Genomic DNA, 8,277 nt, shown 5'->3' on the forward strand with positions numbered 1-8,277 from the left:
TGGAACCTCGATCCTCGCTGCACGGGGGGTCCGTTGGCATCTTCGTTTCGGAACTCTTGTCTGGAAATTATGCGAACATAGAAATAGAAATATTTTCTTGCCGGAAACTAGATTGCCTGAAGATATGATTCTTCCCGTTCAAACCATTGTACGCCACACCATCTCTGCTTGGGATCTCCTTGGTACTGTCAATCCTGAAGCTTAGATGTTAGTGGTTCTGTAGACTCTGTACAGCTGTCCTAATTTACATATATTTTCTTTTTCACTTGAAAAAAAAAAAAAAATTGCATGTGTTATTATGGAGCCAGGGGAGCATCTACCAGTCAACTGCTTGTTTTTTTGGGTTTCGTTTGTGTATTCAAGGAGCTGTTTGGATGAAACAAAAAAATAGTTTGGAGAATAGATTTTGTGAAGAATAAATTTTGTGAAAAAGTGATTTTAAGAAGTGAAAGTGTTTTGATAATTGTTATCAGAAGCACTTTTTATATATAAATTACTAAAAAAAATATAAGTTAATATGATAATTACATAAAAATAGATTTTATGATATATTTTAATTTGAAGGAATAAAATTGTTAATAATATATTTTTAACCAATATAATTAATAATACATAAGATAATGTAATTAATAAATAATTAATATGTATATATCTATTTATAAGATATAAGATTAAATATGTTTATAATAAAATAATTGAGGGATGTTGAAGTCATGTTATTGTTGAGATCTACTCTCATAAGCACAATCATACTCTCTAATTTGAGCTAGAAGTAAAATGAATTCACTTCTCTTAAAACCATGGTTTTGGATTCTAAAACTATGGTTTTGACTCAAATTATAGTTTCAGATTATTGGTCCAAAATTAATACTGTTTGGATAACATCCTATCCAAATTATGGTTTTACCTTCTAAACATTTGGGAGGACCATGTCGTAGACCGAAGTGGCATATGGGGACAAAAATCATCCGCATCCGTAATCTTTTAGCGTCATGCGCGTCCCTTTATTTCGCTTGGAAAATATAAAAAAAAAAAAAAAATCATATTCACCTCACATGGTGACTGTAAAGAATCCTATGATTCATCGGCATCCGTAATCCTTTAGCGTCATGCGCGTCCCTTTATTTCTTTATTTCGCTTGGAAAATATAAAAAAAGAAAAGAAAAAAAAATCATATTCACCTCACATGGTGACTGTAAAGAATCCCATGATTCAGTCCTGTCCAAAGTATAAGTCGCTTGCTAGAGATTTTTATTCTAGATACAAGTCATTTGCACTATATTTAATATTTATTTTTTTAATTTATTTTATTTAATTTTTATTTAAAAGAGAGAAAGTAGGGAAAGATGGAAGAGAAAACTTTAATAAGAATAAAATTAAAAATTTTTATCAATTAGTATTTGAGAATGTGTTCCAACTGATGTATATTAGGGACCAAAGTGGTACTATTTCTTCTTGAAAATTTACTATGTACTCCAGTCAATCCTTTTTATAGGTTGGAAAAAAAATCCTTTTAATTAGATTCCAAAATTTGAATTAAGGAGGTATTGGGATTAGCTTCTTAGGAATGATTTTATAGAGCATAAGGTATTTATGACAGAAATTTTGTAGTATTTATATAGGAGAAATTTTGTCTCAACTTTTGTGAAAATAATTTGTTAAGCAGTTATAAAGGTTGTCAAACCCCTCTTTAATTCGATAATTTTTGTAAGATCTTGTTTAGATATGTCTCAACATTAAATACATTTTTGCTAATTCCAATGTATTTACATAAAGAGTTAATTATGCCTTTTTAAATTTCTAAAAAATGAGAGATATTTGAAATTCGTATGAGAAAAGTCAACCATATAGTAAGCAATTTTATAAATTTTTAGGACTCACTGCGATGAGGACTAAGGATAGCCATGGCAAACGACTAAAGCGCGGTGTTTCATTAAAGCAAGTTCGTTGTGACAAACGACTGAAATTTTAAATACCGAAGAGGGTTTATTTTTTGGAGTTTAAGAGTTTAAAAAGTAAGGTTTATCTGCTAGGAAAAACCCAGAGCAATCTTTTGAAAATTCTGAGAACTCTGTTAGTAACAGTAGGTGACTCTAATCTTTTTGTTTTCTTTCTTTTTCTCCCTCCTTCCCACATGATGGGGGTTCTAGGGTAACCCATTGGGAATCTTTCATCAGTCTTTTAATCTAGCAACCTGATGTTTTGTCTTAGAGTAACTTTAAATACTCGAAGAACATTTGAGAAGCAATTTGGTTATCTCAGAAGTTATTCTCAGAGTTCAAGTAACATGAAATTCTTACTTATTTCTGCTGTTGGTTCCTCCAAAGGTAGCCTCTACCCAAATAACTTTTATGATGAGATTTAGATGTTCTGAAATAGGAAAAATTGAATAGGGAACTGGTGATCAAAAGATTAGCTGGCCGCAGCTAACAATGCTAGGCACTGCGGGGAGATTCCTCTCTCCCCACATTCAAAGGGAAGGGGTTCGTCGCAACAAGAGATCTAGGGCCATGGTTGTCTGATTTTCTCATGATTTTGTGATTTGGAACTATGAATACGAGAGGTATGACTTATTGTCACATATTGGTACTTTCCTCTTGTAGTTATGACACGAATTAAAACCCTACTGCTCTGTATATGTGGTAAGGGCTATTGAGCTGAACTAATGATGTTATGATAATATTGTTTTGAATTGAGGAATATCTTGGTCGTGAAATTTATATGAACTGTAATAATGGGGAGGCGATATTGTTGGCAGTTGTTCTTAACCATGTAATTTACCTCCTGAGAGTGCACTATGATTGGCACTTTGAAGAGGGTAGTATACTCTTATTTTATGACACTCTAGAAGTATCTCAGGACAATGTACTCTGAGGGTAGCATACCCACTAAAATACTGTTGCTTGTGTGTACCTTGCCAACTTTAATCAGTTGACATCACACGTGAAAAAAACTCATGCGCATATTCATTTTGACATGAAAAAAAAAAAATTCATACGACCTTATTCGATAATAACTTCATAAACTACTTGCCATAATCATTTTGACAGTCAGAATTACACCATCTTAATCCTCGAAATGAGACTATAGAAAGAAAACTTGAGCCTTAAATTCCCCAAATATGACATATTCATCAAATAAGAGCAGACAAGCATGCGCCTACAGGCAACAGTTTAACAAGTTTACTTTTGCGTAGAAGTCATAATCAAAATCCTAAAAATATAATTGTCAGAAATACAATCTTCAAGAGCTCAACGAAACGATAATAAATTAATAAAAATGACAGAAACAGAATATACAAATAAAAAAAAACACATATATTCTTGCTTTTTTCCTTGGGGATATCGGCCAAGAGAAGTCTCCTTTTGTTTTTGTTTTTTTTTCCCCCCTAATTTTGCCTGGATTAGAACACAAGAGCATAGTTAAGCAAAAAAGCAGATACATATATACAAAGGTGCAAAATTCATAGGAGAAAAAGTATATAATACATAATGGCAAAAAAAAAAAGTACATAAATGTGAGACTAAAGCGATCAACAATGAATTCATTGATTATTAGAACGATAATTTAATCAGTTTTCTTTTACGTAAGATCCTTTTGCACCTTTTTCAGAAACTTTTCGCTATACAATATAATGTGAAAATTAGAAAGGACGAAAGATTTTTTTTTTTTTTTGCTATGCCACATATATCCTATTAAAAGTAATCATGTTCAAGGCACTATTGTTGGGTATTAAATATGAATACCTCTTCCACTGAAATTCAAGATTCAAACATTGGCTTATCATATTGTAAAGGACTTGCGAAAGATTATTATTGTAAAACAGCGATGCAAGTGTAATATGAAGATGTATAGTTTGATTTCCTCTTTTTCAGATAACTGCCAGAGCTTTTTGATGATGGCAAGCCCTTTTTTTTTTTTTTTGGAGGCGTATAAGATGCTCAGCCATAAAAGGGATTCAAGCAATTGATGAAGGGGAAAAAAAGTTGGCCTGGAGAACACAATTGAAGGCAAACAACTCAAAGAAACAAGTAGTCTCCCACTAATTTTGCACAATTTTAAAATAAAATATTTATAAATTATAACATATTAAGCTATATAGAATAAATTTGAATAATAAAGATCACCATTAAAAAGAGATAAATCGACCTCTCTGTAAATCAATATAACAACAGAACAACAGAACGAAATAGAGAACACTATTAAAGCAAATACGTTATGCATTTTTATCCTTTTTCCTTCGGCCTTGAAGAGAGAACAAAAGAGATTATTCAGAAGAGAAGAGGAAGCAGAGCACAGAGCGCAAGAAGTAATGAGAGCTACTACCTATTGTTCTTAATATAAAACCTTATTTGATTTTTATTTTGGTCCTAAATATAATATTCCAATCCATTTGTCTCTCATATTTATATATATATTTTCCAAGATAGTCTTTCTAGCAATGATAGTTATAGCTAATATATTTGATTAGCAAGAATATTTTAGGAAAGATAACACATATTTATTACAAATAACTAACTTAACTTCTTTCCTTAATCTCCTCAACTTAGTCAACTAGATCTTATAATTAGGACTGGAGGTAGTATATGGATTGATATTTGAAGACAACATCAACAATAAGTCTTCTGAATTTGATTAGTCAGAGTCTTCAACATAATATATTTTTTTGGGAGCCCTCCACTTGTCACTTACTTTTATTATGTTATTATTATTATATATTTAGAATGAAATGCAAGTATGCAACGTGACTTACAGCTAATTGTTTTTTTTTTTTGGGGCCCAACGAACGTAAATATACAAAACAAATTCTTTTTTCATAGCTAAAATCTTTTTTCTGAAATTTTATTAAAAAGACGTGATTTATAGCTAAAATCTTTTTTCATTTTAGTATCCTAAATATACAAAACAAATTCTTTTTTCTGAAATTTTAAACTAGTCTTATCACTTTTACTCTTATTAAATATATGTTACTCATTACCTCTCTATAGTCAATTTTCACAGTTTTACTTATAGTCTCTCATGTACTCTCTTTATAAATAAGGATATAATTAAAAAAATATGTACATATATCCTGGACATTATTACTTTTAAGTAACTTTAACTCACATTTGGATTGTGTGATTTTAGTAATTGTTTTTTTATAACAAAGGAGACTATGTCTGTCAAGAGCATTCATTCATTTTCAGATGAGAATTAGGTATTTTTTTTATATTTATGCACATTGTTATTATATATATTTAATTTTTTTATGTACAATTTCTTTTTATTAGTTCATCATAGGCACTGATTTTTATCTCTGTTTTTTTCGATGACATAGTTCTGTTAATTTTTAAAAGAGATAATTAACAAAATCGTAAATATAAAAAAAGAGACAATTAACGAAACTAAGTTGATAAAAAATTTGATTAAAATTAATTAAAGACAAATGGATAATGAATATATAATTGTTTTTAAATAACCTTATTTATGAGGAGAGAGCGTAAGAGAGAGAAATTATCATCTAAACAATTTATCTTGATGCGCAATGATATTAATATAACTATATAAGTAACTAAATGGGAATAACATGAAAAAAAAAAGAGGAGAATCCTCGCCAATGTATCTCTCATAACTAGTAACAAACCATGTCCAAAAGTTGTCTCTTATAATAAGTGTTATCACAAATAGCCCATTATCCCATAATAAGGATGTTCGTAAGCATGTTTTTCACAAGAAATTTGTATAAAAAATGTTTTTAAAAGAAATTAATAGTTGTATTGGTTGACTTGCTAATCATTCTCATAATATGGATACAAAGTATTACTCTTCTAATCTTATTTATAAATAACTTTAAATATGTTTTACACAAACCAATCTGTCTTAAAATGTAATAATTTTTCAATTGTACTCCTATTTAATATGTACATTTTTCAAATCAATAATCATATATAATGATAAATGAAGAGTAAACTAGTACATTCATGCTAAAAATTTAATCGAGTGACTTATAAATATGACCAAATAAAACATTTTTTCTCTACCTTATAAATAGGAGAAAAAAGAGTATACTCATATATGAGCCTCCTAATTATTGTAGGAATTTGCTGCTATGATCCAATTATGGCCGCATTGCCTCATACTCTTATCTTTCTTAGTTTTTTGGTTAGAGAAAATTATTATGAGGTCACTTTGGAGAGGGTAATATACCCTTATTTTGTGATACCCTAGGAGCATCATGAGGCAGTATACTCCAAGAGCAGCATACTTGCTAGGATACTTTGTAATAAACCCATTGGGATAGCAAACCCCTTTTCTGGAGGAGTCCATTACTTGCGTGTGCTCTGTCGACTTTAGCTAGTCCGCATCGCATGTGAGGAAAGCTTGTAGGAGTCATTAGTCACTTGGTAGTACTCACCAAAAAGAATAAGCAAATTCAACATACAAATTGACATGTATGTTTCCTCTTAGATTGAAAATTAAATTAAAAAGGTGTATATGCTTTAATTTCCATGAGCCGCCCAAACAATCTGATAAAGACATGCAACAGTAATCACCAAACTGGCTAAAATTTCCCATTAAAGACAGAAAACAAGCAAGTTATTCACAATGATGACGCTGCCGCCACCAGATTTCTGGCTTAAGGTGAGGCCAAATGGCATGTCATCCTCAACCTCAACGGTCTTTGCAGCCCCAACAGCTCTAACTACGATCACAAGCCTTCTTCTAGGAACGGTGGAACCTTTCGTGTTCCCAACCATAAAAAGGGAATCCCAAACAACCCTTTTGACTTCACGATGTGAAATGCCATGGAAAGACATTTTTCAGAGAAAAGAACCAAGAAAATCATAAATTCAAATGGGCAACAGTGAACAGAATGAACAATACCTGGGATCGAGATAAAGGATTAAGGAGACGGCTATTCTTGAACTACTGAGGGAGTTGAGTAATTTTCATGGAATGGTCGTTGGAAGAGGAAGAGAAGGTGGTAGAGCTTGAGGATGAGGAAGCTGCTGCAACAGCACCAGACATGGCTGATATTGCGAATGAGAGAGTTCAGAGTTGTGTGGATGAGAATGAAGTGAACCAATTTCGAAATGAACGCTTGAGGGAAGCAAAATTAGAGAAAGGTGGTTCTTTTTGTCTCCCTCATGGTGGAAGATAATATTTGATTGGTGGGAAAGGATGACACCTCAATAAGGTACAACCACCAAGCCATTCCAATTATTTTAATGTGCAAATTACAAAGTAGGACCCTTACCCAATTTTAATTTTTTTATTTGGATGAAAACATGGTGACTAATTTTTTTTTTTTTGGAAAACAAAAAAAGCTGCACGAACAAGTTATTAGTTGAGATAATAAGGGCCTTTACTCTCATAAGGAGGAGAGTACAAGTTAGAATACTAGGAAGCACATTTATTGGGAAAGATGAAAACTTTACGCTCTAAGTCTCTAAAACAAATACCCTTGATTAAATTATGAAAATAAAAATAAAGAGGAACCTCAAGACTAATTACCCAACATCACAGATTACCATCCGTTTGGACTAAGGCGCTAACTCGCTAAAAATTGGTAAGATAATCTTCTTTTTAAAATCAGCACTAAAATATAATTAACAATTAGTAATATATTCATTACTTTTTTTTTGGGCCATGGATAATAGATTCATTACTAAAACAAATATAAAATGTCAAAAGGATTGGTTAAACGCATATTCAAGTAGTTGGAGCAAGTCTCCCTTCATAATAAGCACATTCATGACAAAGATCGATCTTTTATTGCAGCTTTATGTTGGGGAATTTGGAAGGTTAGATGTGACTTTATATTCCAAGGAGTTCAAATTGATCCAATGAAGGTTGTTTCTTCGGCATCCTTGTTAGCAAATGAAGTCTGGTCTGCAAGAGATAATTATACTGTGCAGAAACGAACTAGCAATAGTAGTAATGTTTTAAGAGAGATTTTATGGAAAGCACCGCATGTTGGCTCCTTGAAAATAAACTTTGATGGTGCTTTTAATGCAAAATTCAAAACAGCTGGTATTGGTATTCTATGCAGAATCCATAATGGTATTCAACTTGGTTGTGTTTGTAAAAAGTTGAGAGCAACTTCCCCCTTTCATATAGAATGCCTTGCATTAAGAGATGCTATCCTTTATAGTGACCAGTTTGATTGTGAGAAGATGAATTTAGAGACTGACTGTCTTGAGTTATATAAAACTGTGATTAACTGTTCCTCTGATAGCATTGAATGGCAATGTAAGGATGTGGTGTCTGATATTCTTCAACGGCTAACGGCAAGAC

This window comes from Neltuma alba, unplaced genomic scaffold, assembly GCF_004799145.2.
Source record: "Neltuma alba isolate B1F8T4 unplaced genomic scaffold, ASM479914v2 tig00000912_pilon, whole genome shotgun sequence".
In the NCBI taxonomy this organism is placed as follows: Eukaryota; Viridiplantae; Streptophyta; class Magnoliopsida; order Fabales; family Fabaceae; genus Neltuma; species Neltuma alba.